Genomic DNA, 16388 nt, shown 5'->3' on the forward strand with positions numbered 1-16388 from the left:
TAAGTTCCTCAGGGATAAGTTTTGTGGGTTATGTGCATGACATTCTACGCTCTGTCTCAGTAAACCAAATTTCTTCCACAATCACCACCTCTGGTTAAGGAAATTGTTTTATCATGCCGGGTGGGTTTATAAGACGAGAACCCACTGATTCAACCAAGTTAAGGGAAAACCAGGAAGTGGTAGAGCTCTTCACACGGGTTCAATGGATATCTTTTTGTGACAAATTGCAGGGGTACGATGATGAAGTGGCAGAAGAATTTTTGCAGGCTCTGAGGCCGAAAGCCAAGACACTGGCCACAGTGAACTTCAGGGGTCTAAGCCTCAAGCTCACCCTGCAATATATCAGTCGAATTACTGAACTTCCAATGGGTTTGCCATGGGATAAGGAAGAAAGGAAGTTGAGCCAGCAGGCCAAGAAAGAATTCTTTCCACCTGAGGAGGAATTCTCGGAGGACAAAAAAGGGGTGCGAAGAACCATCTTGCTGCCACCATGGAATGAAGTCAGCCTACAAGTCATGAAGTATATAACCTGTGAACGTCGTTTTAGCATCGTGTACGCGTATCACTTTCGCTTGCTCACTGAATTGAGGCACCGTATTGATCTTCCTGTAGAACAGAAACTGAGCATTCCTTATTTCCTGCTACAGTCCCTAATTGAGTGTGCCACAAAGTTAAAAGAAGGCATACCAGATCAGGTAGCCCACCATGGGTTGATCAAACTTCTTGTGGAGGATGCGCTCCATTCATATAAGGTTCCCCTCTCATGGGAATCATTCAGGAATTTGACAAGAGATGGAGACATAAAAATGTTGATTGAAGAAACAGGTTCCTCCAGCAGTGAGGAAAAAGAAGCAGTGGCCGAGGGAAAGAAAGAAAAAGGCCAGAAGACCCCGACCACAGTGCAGAAGAAAGAACAAAAGAAGAAGCATGAGGAAAAGGATGACAAAGAAAAAGGTGGCACACCCATCTTGTCAGCAAGAGAAAAGAGGTTGAAGAGCAGAACGGACAAAGCTGAGGTGGTCCACATCAACCCAAGTACCTCATCAGCACCTGCAACCAAACCAAAAATCAAAACCCATGAAGAAAAGCAAAGCAAAGGTGGTGACACCCGTGTCTACAGGAAAGCTGAAACAGGCTTCTACAGGAAGCCCGAAAACAAAGAAAGGGTCTTCTACAGGAAGCCCGAAATTGGCAAAAGGGTCTTCTACAGGAAGCCCTGAAAAGGTGAAACCCAAGGAGAAGAAGGTGGACATTCTGGCAAGGGAGGCAGCAGCTGTATTAGCTGGCCTCAGCATGCCACCTAAGCCAAAAGAAAAGAGGAAGAGGGATACCCCTCTATACTTTAAAGCTCGAAGAAGTGTTAGGATAAAGATGGGCAAGCCACAGCCTCCGTCCAGCAGCCCGATTGTCGTCGAAGATACCCCTGCTTCTCCCAAGGAAAAGTCCCCCTCAAGGATAAAAGTCACCTACGAGAAGGGGAGTCCAAAGAAAAATACGTGGCAAGAAAGGTTAGACCTGTTGACTGAAAAAACTCTGCTAGAGGAAGCTGAAAATGTTCTACAGGACACTCTGGCCCGGCTACAGGAAACGGAGAAGAGGGAAGGAGAAGGACCCTCGTCACCACCAAAGGAGGGTGAGGTAGAGCCACCTGAAGAGGCAGAAGAAGTACATATACCAGAGCCCAGCCCTCAGCCTAGTCTGAGCTCATACTACACCTTCTTAGAGGCGGGCAAAATCATACCGCAGAAATTTGTTGTACCCCTATTTTTTGCATTGGAGGAAGAAAGAGTCCGTACCCACACATGGATGCAGATCGCCAAGTCAAAGGGTGTGGCGGACATAGGCCCTTTACAAGAGCAACTCAAGGAGGTCAGGAGTGAATTCACCATGGCTAAACATGTGGCTAATTGCCAATGTGTGCTTCTAGAGGAAGAAAACCAGAAGCTGAGATTGCAGCTACAGGAACTAAGGGCAGGGGCAGGTACATCCTCCAAAGACACCATAGAAGAATAACAAGGAAAAAAGGAGCTGACCACCGGTCTTGAAGAGCCCATGACACTTCTACAGGAAGCAGAACAGCAGGCACAAATTGAAGTGCAAGCTCTGAAAGAACAGCTGCAGCAAAAGGAAGCACAATTGGCCTACATGGCCAGCTGGGCCATGGAGGCAATACAGTGTAGACAACCTGCAAAATCCTATGGATTGTACTTAAAAGATCAATGGTTGCAGTTCCAAATAAATACCTTGGCATAAAGAGGTATTTTTCAGATCCAAAACCCACAACAATTTTCTGAATTGTGCAGTACTAGTTCATCAGAAGACAAAGCCAAATTAGCAGAATTCTACCTCCACAATTTGGCTTTGCCTAATGAAGTCTCCTGGGATCCCAATATTTCCTTGGGTGATATGAAATTGATGGCGTTCGCTTCATGGTTGAACCATGAGGATCAAAGAGCAGCTGAATCAAAATCAGTCATGAACCGAGAATTGAGCGAGCCACTGTTCATTCGTGCAGAACCAGAGGACCTGGTTGCACTCATCTCAGCACACCAATAGTTTTCTACTGATCCCACAACTTCCTTGAGATTTATGGACCAACAGGCCCAAGACATAGCTCATTTTGAAGACATGGAAAGATTGTTAGGAGAAAGTGCTGCCCAAGCATGTACACACAGATGGAATACCCTGGCACACAGTTTGAAAATTCGAGAGTACCATACCCCAATTCGGATGAGGGAAGCTTTGGCAAGGGTAGACCTTTACAAGAAATCCATGCAAAGCCTCCAGGCCAGCTGGATTGGCCATAAACTCAGCCCACCACTACTGCTAGGGTTGACTGAAGGCAATACAGAGGAGGATGATAGTGAACAATGGGAAGAGGTGAACAGAAAAGCAGGGTTTCATATCAGCAAGGAGGACACTACCACAGAGGCTTGGGATGTAAGGGAAGCAGTAAAAGCAATGAAGGATGAAGATTTGGATTAAGTTGCTCAAGGATGAGCAAATATTTTAGCTGGGGGGTGATGATGAGCCCCAATTTTTGGTACAATTTGGGCTCATATTGGCCTACTTACCTTGCTCAACCATTCATCTTTTATCACTTATGCATTCATTTCTTAGTATAATCGTGTTGTTTGTAGGAAGAAGGGCATGCATTATATCTATGTGGCTAATACATGATGATTTCAGGTTTTTGGCATTAAAGAGAGAAAAAGACCACGCAAAAGGAGACAAGGAGACAACAAAGGTGACATTGCGGGTTCATAGGGAGGTTGTCCACGGTCTTGATGACCTTCCTCGTGATTTTCACCTTAACTCCGAGCTCCAACAGCTCTCCCCACCGAGCTTAAAGGCAGCCAACACGTTCTACAGGATCAGCAGTTTGACTTTCAGTTGGACAGCCAAGCTCCACGAATGGAGGAAGCCAGCTTGATCTTCATTTAGTATAAATATGAAGGTCGTAGCCTTTGTTAGGAGTTTTTTGAACTTTTGGACTGATATTGTAATTTCTGAGCACAGCTCGGTGTTTGTTTTTGTAAGCCAGTTTTGGCATGACATTAGACTTTTGATTATGAATAAAGGCAAGCAGATTTGGATCTAATTCTGAGCTTTTAAGGGAGCTATAGCTCTCAGGTTAGGGCCCAATCTGAGAGTAATAGATCTCCTCTTCCTGTAGTGTTATTTGCAGGGAAAATTTTAAGAACCCCCCCTAAATTTATAAATATAATAAATGGGCGAATCTCCATGGTATATAGGAAAAATGGAAGGCAATTTTATCAATAATATAATATGTATATATAATTTTTTGGCAAATCTCTCACCAGGCATGGCGAATATTTTACTCAATTATAAAATCTTGTAAGATCTTGGCGAGTCTTTCACTAAATAATAAAACTTTGTAAAGTCCTAGTGAATCTTAGCATAGGCTACATGCTGGTTTAATTCCCCTATTTAAATAGGCTACATTCCAGGTCAACACCATGGGTCAATACCATGTGCCATTTTGGTGAATACCATGGGTCAATACCATGTGCCATTTTTATTTTTATTAATTCTAATATTAGGGTTAATAATGGTTTTTTGCATGGTATTAATAAAAGGTATTTGTCCCATAGTATTTTGGCCATAGGTTTCACCTAAATATAACCCATTTTTTGAGTGTTCGTAAATATAAGGTGACTTATGGAGTAAATATAAAAAAATGTTTTATTTGTTTACCATACCTCTCGTTTATTTATATTTTTATTAATTTACCATACCTCTTTTACAAATATGATATTTGGCCCATAGGATTCACTTAAATAAAACCTCTTTCTTGAGCCTTCATAAATAAAACGAGGGTTATGGACTAAATATAAAAAGAGGTTTTATTTATTTAGGATACGTCTAGTTTATTTATATTTTTATTTATTTACCATACCTTTTGAGTAAGTATAAAAAGACGTTTTATTTATTTATCATACCTCCACTTTACTTATATTTTTATTTGTTTACACCCTTACATGTATATAAGGTGACTTATGGAGTAAATATAAGAAATGTTTTATTTATTTACCATACCTCTCATTTATTTATATTTTTATTAATTTACCATACCTCTTTTATAAATATGGTATTTGGCCCATAGGATTCACTTAAATAAAACCTATTCTTGAAAATGGGCGAATGGATTCACTTAAATAAAACCTATTTTGAAAATGGGTGAATGGAAGGTTGTAAGTCCTAATTTCAAGGGCTAAATTTACCTTTTTTACCCTCTCCCTTAAAATAAGGTGGGCTATTTGAGGTGATTTGTAAAAATGTACTATGATACAAAATATTCGCCCACTAAAAATTTAAAACCCCTTAATTCCGCCAAAGGGCGAACATTCGCCCCTAAAATTATCCTTGGTTATTTGCCTTTCTTTCCAGCACGTTGCTTCCTTGTTTTGATATGCATTTTAAGAACATAGTCTGCTGATTTGATTTCTTTAATGAGATTGAGTAGGATTAGCTTATGGTTAAATCACTTTCGGTTGCTTAGATCAGATTAGGAGGTTTGTAATTCACTGGAGCTCCAAGAAAAGGTTGCTAGTGCCTTCACTGCCATCTCTGTTTAGGGATTGGGGTGCAGTCTATACCAACCACCAAAAAAACGTAGTCTTTTTCCACTTTTATGCAAGCTGCAACACAATCGTTTTAATCGTGGATCCTTCCATGCATTTTTCTCTTGAGCCATACTTCTTCATTACAATTCCATGCACGACTTTTCTTCATGATTTACGTTGTTGTTCATTGGTTTAATAGCACAAGTAGCACAGGTTAATGGATTCTCGTTTTTGGTGCAAGACATAAGTAATTTATTTTATTTACACTGCTCAATATCATTCCACTTCCTTCTTCTTCTTCTTAACCATGCCTAAAGCCACCTACTCGACCTTTGTTCAGCTCGTTCACCTTCCAACTCTTCCATTGCCCACGTAGCTCCATCTTTTTGACCTTTCGTTGTTTCCATCCTTCTATTCACCAACCAACTCCGTGCACTCTCTCTCCATATTATTTCTCTACCCCTGAGCCGTCACAAGCTCCATCTCCACCTTACCTATCCACCCATACCGCTCCATCACCTCACCATCACCCAAAACTCCCACAGTAGAACATCCTGTAGAAGTTAGCAGATTTCCTGTAGAATTCCTTAGTTTCCTGTAGGATCCCCTGCAGATATCCTGTAGAAGCCTGCAAACTTGGTTTTCGAGCACCTGAACGTTGTAGACTTCTGTGGACTAATGCTAGGGACCCTCTGGGACCTCTCCTATCCCTCCTGACCTTTCCCAAGCTTTCTCTCCCTTCGCACCACCTCTGCACAACCAAACCCTAATAAGAAACAAAACCATAATCACTCCAACCACTTAAGCAAAAATACAAAAACAACGTTCTTTTTCATGGAAGTAGTTTGAGTTCATGCATTTCACATCATTAGAAGTAATGGCATCATTTTTAGACATTTGCACTCTCACTATTGCATCATAGAGGTTAAACTAGTCAGATTAGGGTTTACTAGGGTTTCCATGCTTTGGTTGGCTTTCAGTTCATTTTTGCAAAGTAGATAAATTTCCCTTGAGATAGCCTTCGTCCATCATTTAGAAAGCTTCTTCTGAGAGCATATAGAAGTTGGCTTGAGCCCTAGCGGACTTGTGCCAGCTGACCAAGTGACAGCTGCGACAAGAGCTAGTACTTGTGCATACAACACCGTCACTTCCAAGTTTGTACGAACTACCAGGTTGATAAAATTAGAGATAGGAAGCTCCAGGAGTTGTAGCATTATTGCTACAATACTGGAGCCCACCACCAATCATGGAATTAGGAGGAGAATTCACTATCTTAATCTATGCCTGCATCGGTACAAATTTCAGCCCAATCCTTCTCACAACATCTTCACTCATGAAGTTGTGAGTAGCCCTACTATCCACCATAGTGAGTACATTTGCACTCCCAACCTTCATCCGAACATACTCCAAGCTGTTCCTTTCCAGATCTCTTCGTGAGACCGCTTCTGTAGCAGCTGCAGCTCCAAGAATCTGCATCACCCCCATAGAAGTTTCTTCTTTCTTCGCATTAGACTATGCCACCGCAACCACTTTCAGTCTTGAAGGACAATTCTTCACTGTATGTGGTTCCACACATATCCAACACTTCAATGGTTTCTTTGTCTTCGACTTGTCATTCGATTTCGAAGCATCATCTTTCATACTCTTCTCCTTCGGTTAATTGAACTTCTTCTTTTTCTCATCAGAAGTTTCGTCATAATGCTCCACCAAATGATCCACAGCAGCAAAAGCCTCCTCAAGTGTCTTAATCTTCTGCCTCTTCACTTCATTATGTGTGCAAGGTTTCAGCCCTATAACAAAGTTGAACACCTTGTCCCTCTCCGCCATGTCTGGAAGTTCCAGAACTGCACTTGCAAACTCTCACTGATATGCCTGTAGACTTCCCGTTTACTTTATATAATTTATCTTCATCCTTGCTTCCCAAGTTTCATCCTAAGGACTGAAGTGGGTCTGCAAAGCTTTCTTCATGTAATCCCCTGAAGTTATGTCATCATCACCACCATTGGCAATCTGATCCATCCTTCTTCGCCACCACATCTTAGCATCCTTCGTCAAGAACTGAGCAACCACTTTCACCTTAGTCTCCTCATCAGGTAATCCCAAGCATTCCAAGTATTGCTCCATGTCCCATAGAAATTTACCAAGAGTCTTCACACTTCTTGTACCATCATAAGATTCCAGCTCGTTCACTTTCACATGAGACACTCCTCCACCTGAGCTATGTCTCACGGCCTTCTTCAACATCGTGATCTCATCCTTTGCTTCGTCAAGAGTTTTCTGCAAGTCCAAGATTTATGCGAAACCTTGGTCTCTTACCTTCCCAGTCTCTTTAAATTCCTCTTCTAATTGTGTATACTTCCATTCAGTATACTCATATCGATCTCGAATTTCATCGAACTCCTCTCTCATCTTCACATTGCCTCCTTGATCTTTAGTGACCCCAGCCATCTTCGAAGTCCAGAAGGAATCTAATTCTTCCATCCTTTCAAATATCATGTTTATGAAAGCTTCAGTTGCATTATGGCTAGATTCACTCACCACAGCATGAGGTTCACCTACCATCTCTGCCATTAGCTTTGTTCTTTGTGATCTAGTATAGACCATCCACCATTCATCATGTTCCCTGCAAACTGAATCAAATATTGATACCAATGATCAGCTGCTTTCACCTACTCTTCACCTTAATCAGCTCTGATATCACCTATCATGATAGTGCAGTGGGATCATCACTTCATCGTCAACCCAAACATCAGCTTTGATACCACCTATCATTCCCCTACACTGGCGGTAATCTTCCAACCGCACTATAGCGAGGTGCAGGACCACCGACCACTTTCTTGTCACCAATACTTATGACCGCGGACTAAGCCTAACATTTGCACTTAATTTATTTTTCATTACCAAGTGTTAGTTTATCCTTTATACATGATGAAAACCATGAACATTCATCATAAACAGCAATAACCAGAACAATTGCACAATAGTATAAAGGGAGGGGCAACACACTGGTGTGAGTCTGCCCGAATCAATATATATATATATATATATATATATATATATATATATATATATATATATATATATATATATATATATAATCTTCAATTTTCACAATGCAAGTTAAATCTTGGGGGAAACCCCAAATTTACACTTAGCCAAATTTTCACAACTTCGGCAAACTCGGTTGCCTAACTCGTCAACACCTCTAAACGATTGTTGCACAACTTGCCCAACTCTTCGTTCACCCATTGCACGTCACATGTCATTTGCCCAACTCGGTCATGCTCATCGTGCCCGTGTCACCCACTTTGGGCATCCTCTGCATGTCCTTGTCGCACCTTCGTTCGCCAACCCACACTTCGTTTCTCCCGGCACCCAGCACACCCAACCGCGGGTTGCCCTCACTCATTCACCAACTTGTCCAACTATTCAGCCTACCCGTCATTCGGTGAGTGTGCCCTCCACACACCTCACATGACCTCCACCCAGACTCCCTACTTGGTTCCTTCACCTGGCCGCACCACGTTTCTGTCTACCCGACACCCTCCGTGGGTCTCTCGAGCTCCTGTCATGTCAACCTACCCAGTCGCCTATGTCTGTTCACCCCGTACCTTACTCAGATCGCATGTTCACCTCTACATGGTTCGACCATCACCCAACTCTACACGAACTCCACCTGTTTAGCTCGGGCTCAGGCATCTATTTCTGCATCCAACTACAATCCCCTTTGCACTTCTCCAGCTTGTACTTGTTTCCATTCAAATGATCCTCATATCTCTAACTCATCCGTCTATTTACACGCTCGCCTACCCATGCGTTCAAGCGCCCAGCTGACCTGTTGTTTCACCATAACCGTCATCATGTCAACATATTTACATCGTTGGCCCACACTTTCCATCATTTGATTGCCCCACCATATGTCGGCTTGCTCGTTGGCTCGCCCACTCCTCGAGTCGCCCGGGACCACCCACATGATATAACCAAGTCTTCACCAAGACTTCATCGCATTTTCTCCCTTTCACTTCGTGAGCCCCTATGGTTACTCTAACTCGCCCATGTGTCTCGTCTACCGCAGCTTGTTCGCTCCTTTAGTGAGGTGTCCATCCATCGCACGGATCTCAGGGCATTATAGAAATGAAGGGACAAGGGAGAGCCGAGCAAACGAGCTACACGAACGTGCACAAAGCCCACCCCGGGTCACAACTTAGCATTTTTGATATGGGAACGTGTGCACGGGTGCTCCATCACACTGAATGACCCGATCAAATGAGTTTACACAGACACCCTCGCCCGACCTTCCTGAATGAGTTTACATGGACACCCTCTCCCAACCCGCCTGAACGAGTTGACATGGATGCCCTCAAACGACCCGCCCGAACAAGTTTACATGGCACCCACATGACCAAAATGAAGGGACAAGGGAGAGTTAGGCAAACGAGCTGCACGAACATGCACGAAGCCCACCCCAGGTTAAAACTTAGCATTTTTGATACGGGCTTGTGTGACTGGGTGTGCCCTCACACTAAAAAACTCGACCGAATGAGTTTACATGGACACCCTCGCTCGACTCGCTTGAACGAGTTTACACGGACACCCTCGCCTAACCCACCCGAATGAGTTTACACAGACAGTCTTAAATGACCCGCCCGAACGAGTTGACATGGACGCCCTCAAATGACCTGCTCGAACAAGTTGACATTGACACCCTCAAACGACCCCCCCGAATGAGTTTACATGGGCACCCACATGACCGAAACAAAGGGACAAGGGAGAGCTAAGAAAACAAGCTACACAAACGTGCACAAAGCCCACCCCAGGTCACAACTTAGCTTTTTTGCTACAGGCTCATGTGCCCGGGCACGCTCTCACACTGAACGACCCGACTGAATGAGTTTACAGAGACACCCTCGCCTGACTCACCAGAACGAGTTTACACGGAGGTCCTCGCTTGACCCGCCCAAATGAGTTTACATGAACACCCTCGCCCGACTTGATAGACCTGCCCTAATGAGTTTACATGGATGCCCTCAAACAACCCACCTAAATGAGTTTACACGGATGCCCTCAAACAACCCGCTCGAATGAGTTTACATAGATGCCCTAAAACAACCCACCCGAATGAGTTTACATGGATTCCCTCAAACGACTCGGCCAAACGAGTTTACACGGACGCCCTCAAATGAATCGCTCGAATGACCCGCCCAAATGAGTTGACACTAACGCCCTCAAATGACCCGCCCAAACGAGTTTACATGGGTGCCCACATGATTGAAATGAAGGGACAAGGGAGAACCGAGAAAATGAGTTGCATGAATGTGCACAAGGCCCACCCCAGGTCAACTTAGCATTTTTGATATGGGTTAATGTGCCCAGGCATGCCCTCACACTGAACGACCTAACAGAATGAGTTTACATGGATGCCCTCACTGACCTGCCCAAACAAGTTTACCTGGACGTCGTCACCCAACCCACCCAAACGCGTTTACACAGATGCCCTCAAACAACTCACCTGAACAACCCACCCAAATGCGTTTACATGGACGCCCTCAAACTGCCCACCCAAATGAGTTTACACGAATGCCATCAAACAACCCTCCTCAATGAGTTGACATAGACACCCTCAAATGACCTGCCCAAATGAGTTTACATGGGTGCCCACACAACCAAAACGAAGGCACAAGGGAGAGCCAGGAAAATGAGCTACACAAACATGCACAAATTCCACCCCAGGTCACAACTTAGCATTTTTGATACAGGCTCGTGTGCTTAGGCATGCCTTCACACTGAATGACCCACCCGAATGCATTTACATGAATTCCCTCACCTGACCCACCTAAATGAGTTTACATGGATGCCCTTGCCCAACCCGCCCGAACGCGTTTACATGGATTCCCTCAAACGACCCACCCGAACGAGTTTACATGGACGCCCTCAAATGACCCGCCCGAACGACCTACCCGAATGAGTTGATAAAGATTCCCTCAAATGACCTGCCAAAACGACTCACCCAAACAAGTTGACATGAACTCCCTAAAATGACCCACCCAAAAGCATTAACTTGGGCACCCACACGACCGAAATGAAGGCACAAGGAAGAGTCAGGCAAACAAGCTGCACGTATGTGTACAAGGCCCACCCTGAGTCACAACTTAGCATTTTTTATAGGCGTTCGTGTGCCAGGGCACGCCCTCACACTAAACGACCTGACCGAACGAGTTTACAAATAGCCTTGCCCGACTTGCTTGAACGAGTTTACACAGTCGCCCTTGCTCGACCTGCCCAAACGACCCTCCCAAATGAGTTTACATGGACGCCCTCAAACGAACCACCCAAATGATCTACCCGAACGAGTTAAAATGGATGCCCTCAAACGACCCACGTGAACGGGTTTACATGGGCGCCCACATGACTGAAATGAAGGGACAAGGGAGACCTTGGAAAATGAGCTACACGAATGTGCACAAAGCCCACCCTAGGTCACAACTTAGCATTTTTGATATGGGCTTATGTTCCCGGGTGTGCCCTCACATGAACGACCCAACCGAATGAGCTTACACAGACGCCCTCACCTGACCTACCCTGTCATGCCCCTACATTGGTAGTAATCTTTCAACTACACTATGGCGAGGTGTGGCACCACCGACCCTTTTCTTTTCACCAATACTCACGGTCATGGACTATGCCTAACATTCGTACTTAGTTTATTTTTCGTTACCAAGTATTAGTTTTTTCTCTATACACAATGAAAACCATGAACATTCATCATAAACAACATTAACATATTAAAATACACAATAGTATAGAGGGAGGGGAAACTTCCCAATGTGGGTCTTCTCGTATATCAATATATATAAATTTCATGTATAAGTTAAATGTTGGAGGAAACCCAAAATTTACACAGCCAATTTTTTAATCTTCGGAAAAATCGGTTGCCCAACCTCATCAACACCTCCAAATGATCACTGCACATCCTTCCCAACTCTTCATTCACCCTTGAATGCACTCGTTCAACTCGACGCATTGTTTTCCCAACTTGGGCAACCACCCGTGTCACAGTGCATGCCTACCCAGCATGTCTGCACATTGGTCGCCTTCTTTCACAACCCGTCACACTTATTCACCTCCGTGTCATTTTCCTAACTTAGGTGTGCTCCTTGTGTCTGTGTCACCCAACCTGGGCACCCTTTGCACGTCGGTCGCACCTCCCGTTCACAAACCCAAACACCTTCGTTCACCTGGCACCCAACTTGGGTTGCCCGTCATTCAGCCCTGCATGAATGCCCTACCCAGTTCGCCTGTTGTTCAGCCCTGCAAGAACACCCTACCTGATTTTCCTGTCATTAGGCCCTGCATGAACACCCTACCTGGTTTTCTCGTCGTGCACATCTACCTTCACCAGGTTCACCTGCTATTCTACCCATCATGCATGCAAATCCACAGTACAGTCCAATTGCAGAACTCTTCGCAACTTTAACTAGCTCGTCCAAGTGATCTGCACCTAGTTCGCTGATTGAATGACTGTCCACCATAACTCACAACCCATATATACACTTGTCCGTTCATCATCCAAGCACCCAGCCGACCTACCCTTTCATCGCACATCCATCAGCTTACTCCAAAACTTAACACGTTGGTCCATCCTTCTATCGCATGGCTTCCCACCCGTGTGGTGGTTCACCCGTCAGCTCGCCCATTCGTCAGGTCGCCCGGGACCACCCACATGGCATATAAACAACCGTCCACCAAAACTCCATCGCACATGTTCCGTTTTAGTTCATGCGACCTGTGGCTTGGCTCACTCATCCGCGCCCTCGCCCGGTGCGCCCTCGCCCATCCGCCAACCGCAGCTCATGGGAATTATATTATCCCCCACTTGAAATCATTGTCGTCCTCGACAATATATCATCCTGATAACCATATGTCACCAAGATATCCATACAAATGAATATACTCCATCGGTATGTCATACATCGGATAGTCTCTCCAATCCATGATCAACAACTTCCTCATCGCAATCTCCACATGTTGCTCCCATCGTGGAAGGCTGGACCCTCCATTTAAAGCTACATGCCTATTGCAACATATCGTGTCAACCTCATCATGTATCTTCATCATGTGAACTGCTGCCATCATACTCCAACACAATGCTAACACATCTCTGCACATTGCACGAGCCCCATAATCTGAGCTAGTTGGGTGATCAGTCCAACTGTCATGCTCAAACTATGAGAATGCACATCCTCATGCCATCATTAGTCATTTCTCAGAACATCTTATCACAACATCAACTTGATAAAGAATCCATCTCCATATAAGTGTAAGCCATGCCCAGGTCCATGATGTAGTCCTCATCTCATCTGCAACATGTTGTCCATGTGCCGCCCATGATCATAGATTAATCATCTCTCATGTGTCAAAAGTGGTTAAGTCTCGGCTCAACTCATGCCCAAGTGTTGCCACCAAGGTATCATCATCGTTTTAACTCCATCACTCCAAAGTGTCTCATATCGATCCTCCACATCAAGTCACTCTTTCAAGCACACCCATACATGTACTCAAAAGTATGCACCCCATCCTACATCAAAGTCTCTGACCTCAGCTCCTCAATGAATCAGATCCTCTAAGTCCACCATATATGAAGTCCTCAAAAGTCACAACCTCATTTCATCATGATCTCCATGAGTCATCTCCAACCAACATCCCAACAAGCATACATGTCTCGGCCCAAAGGTCTCTGCAAGATGCCTTAGCTCTCCATGTAGTAGGAATGCTCCATAGTATGCTCACATTTCCAACCAAGTCCATGGCCTTGTTGTACAAGACCGCACAACCTATCCATTGTCTCATAAGTAAAACATCTCCATGTCACATCAGCAAATCCACTTTCACAACATCCATGCCTTAGCACCCCTCATAGGATGCCCATAAGTGACACCTCAACAAATGCTCCTGTATAATGTTCGTGCATAAGAATTCCATGCTCCATATCTCCAACCTGATGTCCATGACTCAAGTTTCCCATGTTTTCCAACTAGTTAGACCCATCACAACAATCGGTTATCATCACCCAAGCCTGCAAATCCAGTCTACTGAACTCAGTCACCCAACCATATCATCATCACATGAGTCTCTTCCACCATGGCTCCCCCACTGAAGGTTCCACCAAGACTTCCTCTTGGTCTTGACCATGAGATGTTCACCCAGGTATCATCATACTCAAGTGTGTGCCCTCCTCCAATCTGCCCATGAGTCATGTAAGGCACTTAGCCAATTTCTCCATATGGCTAAAGCATGACCCATTCCTCCGCAACAATCATCATGTTCCTCCCTTGTCATGGGCCATTTTACCTTCTATCATAAGGTCACAAAAAACCCCAACAATTCCTGCAACATTTAATGGTCCTTGCTTCTCCATAAAAGGTTTCATCATAGACATCCACGGTAAGATTCCCCCTTGCATCAGCAAATTGATTTTGCTCTTCCCTACATACAGTTCATCTACCAAATGCTCAGTTGAAACACAAGTATCAATAATACTTACTTCATCATTAGGCTCCATCATATGAGTTTCCTCATCCACCAATGTCTGCAAACCACACGATCCTAGTCCAACTTGATCAATTTCAATTTCATCCTCCATCGTTGTCACATCTGCAACATCCTTAAATATCAAGGCTTCCTCTTCTTCATCATCGCAATCTACAACTTCATCCTGCTCCATTGTCCAACCAAGTCGAAGAAGTTCATCTTCAACATTCCTTTCCAAGACTTCAAGTTTATCTCAAATCCATGGGTTCTCTTCTTTCATTCACTTCAATCTGTATAAGGTCAGCAAGAGCTTCCCTTCACATTCTTCCAAACTTGCCATATCTTGTTGTTCATCTTGGCCCAAGCACAAAGCTTCACCTCTGCTAAACTTGTCACAAATTATTACACTTCTTCCACCATTCACCTGAATGACCTTGATATACCACATGTTACCTGAAAAACTTGAACTTCAAGTCTCTGGCCTTTCGTACAATCAGCTCCATTATTCAGTTCATCAGCTCTAATACCACCTGTTATCACCTAAATCTATCTCAGGTTGAAGGAAGGTAAAAATTAGGGTAACCACAAACCACGGTTAGTCTGGTAGCTATCCCTACCAGAGCAGGAGAGGGCTCTCTCCGAGTCACCCTCAGTGAATAGATGATCGAAAACAGTCTGAGATGACTTACAATGCAATATCTACCTTAGGCTAGTAAGTGAATAGGGATTTTGGAAACAATTTTATGAATGACCGAGCTTTTGGGATGTTATGGGACCGACACTCAGCGAATAACAAAGAATTTAATACAGAGGCACAGATTATTCTGTGAGGCAAGGTAGGTGGGAAATGTAAGAATTTAGTTTGAGGTGTTGTGGCATGAATAGATTGCTAAAGAAAGTGAAAAGGGCATAGTGACATGAATCCTTTTCAACAGAAGAATAACACTGACATGAAATTTTCCCACAGGCAGAGCAATAAAATTGAATTCTACCTAATCTCACTCAGAAAATTTCACTGGAAATGAACATGAATTGAATTACGAAACATAACGAAATACATATGAAAACATAAGAGACACATTTGCTACACTCACAACCACAAGAATCTCATGAAACAGAGCCACTGCCTTTGATTAATTCTCTTTCAAAATTACATAGTGAAGAAACAAAGTTTCTTTCCCATAGTCTCCCAGAAGTTACAAGCCAACCAACCCTTTGCAAATAACTTGCATACAATATATTGAATGTTTGAGGAAGAGATAGAATGCCCAGGGGTTGGGAAGTTACTCGAATCATTACAAAATGGAGATGGAGAGCCAACCATCAGCTACAGGTGCAGCATTGCAAACATGAGATTTGGCATTGGGTGACCATTTGCCTTCCTTCACCACTTGGATAGAAGCCAATCTGGAGAAAAAACTCTTTAAATTCTTCCTTTGGTGCCAAAAAACCGAAGTGTAGATGACCGGGCCCACTTGGAGGAAGTCGCGAATCGAAATTTCGCGAAACGGAAGAAAATTGGCAATTTTTTCTCTGTACGCCGCACCATTTTCTCTGTGCGTCATGCTACTTTGGGGCCTGTTTTGGGGCATTTTCAGGTGTCCAAAATGTGCCCAAGTGGGCTTGCTGGAAAGCCTGTCCTGTCTACTTTCTAACCCCACTAGAATTTTTGAATTTGGTGCTCATTTGCCCCTCCAAACCTTCATTCTCCCAAGGATGCTTTCTGTGTGTCAAAAAAGTGGCAGAGAGGCCATTTTTGGGTGTTTTTTGACC

The sequence above is a fragment of the Pinus tabuliformis genome, chromosome 4_2, assembly GCF_031772625.1.
Source record: "Pinus tabuliformis cultivar Carrire ecotype Pingquan chromosome 4_2, CPIR1, whole genome shotgun sequence".
NCBI classification, from domain to species: domain Eukaryota; kingdom Viridiplantae; phylum Streptophyta; class Pinopsida; order Pinales; family Pinaceae; genus Pinus; species Pinus tabuliformis.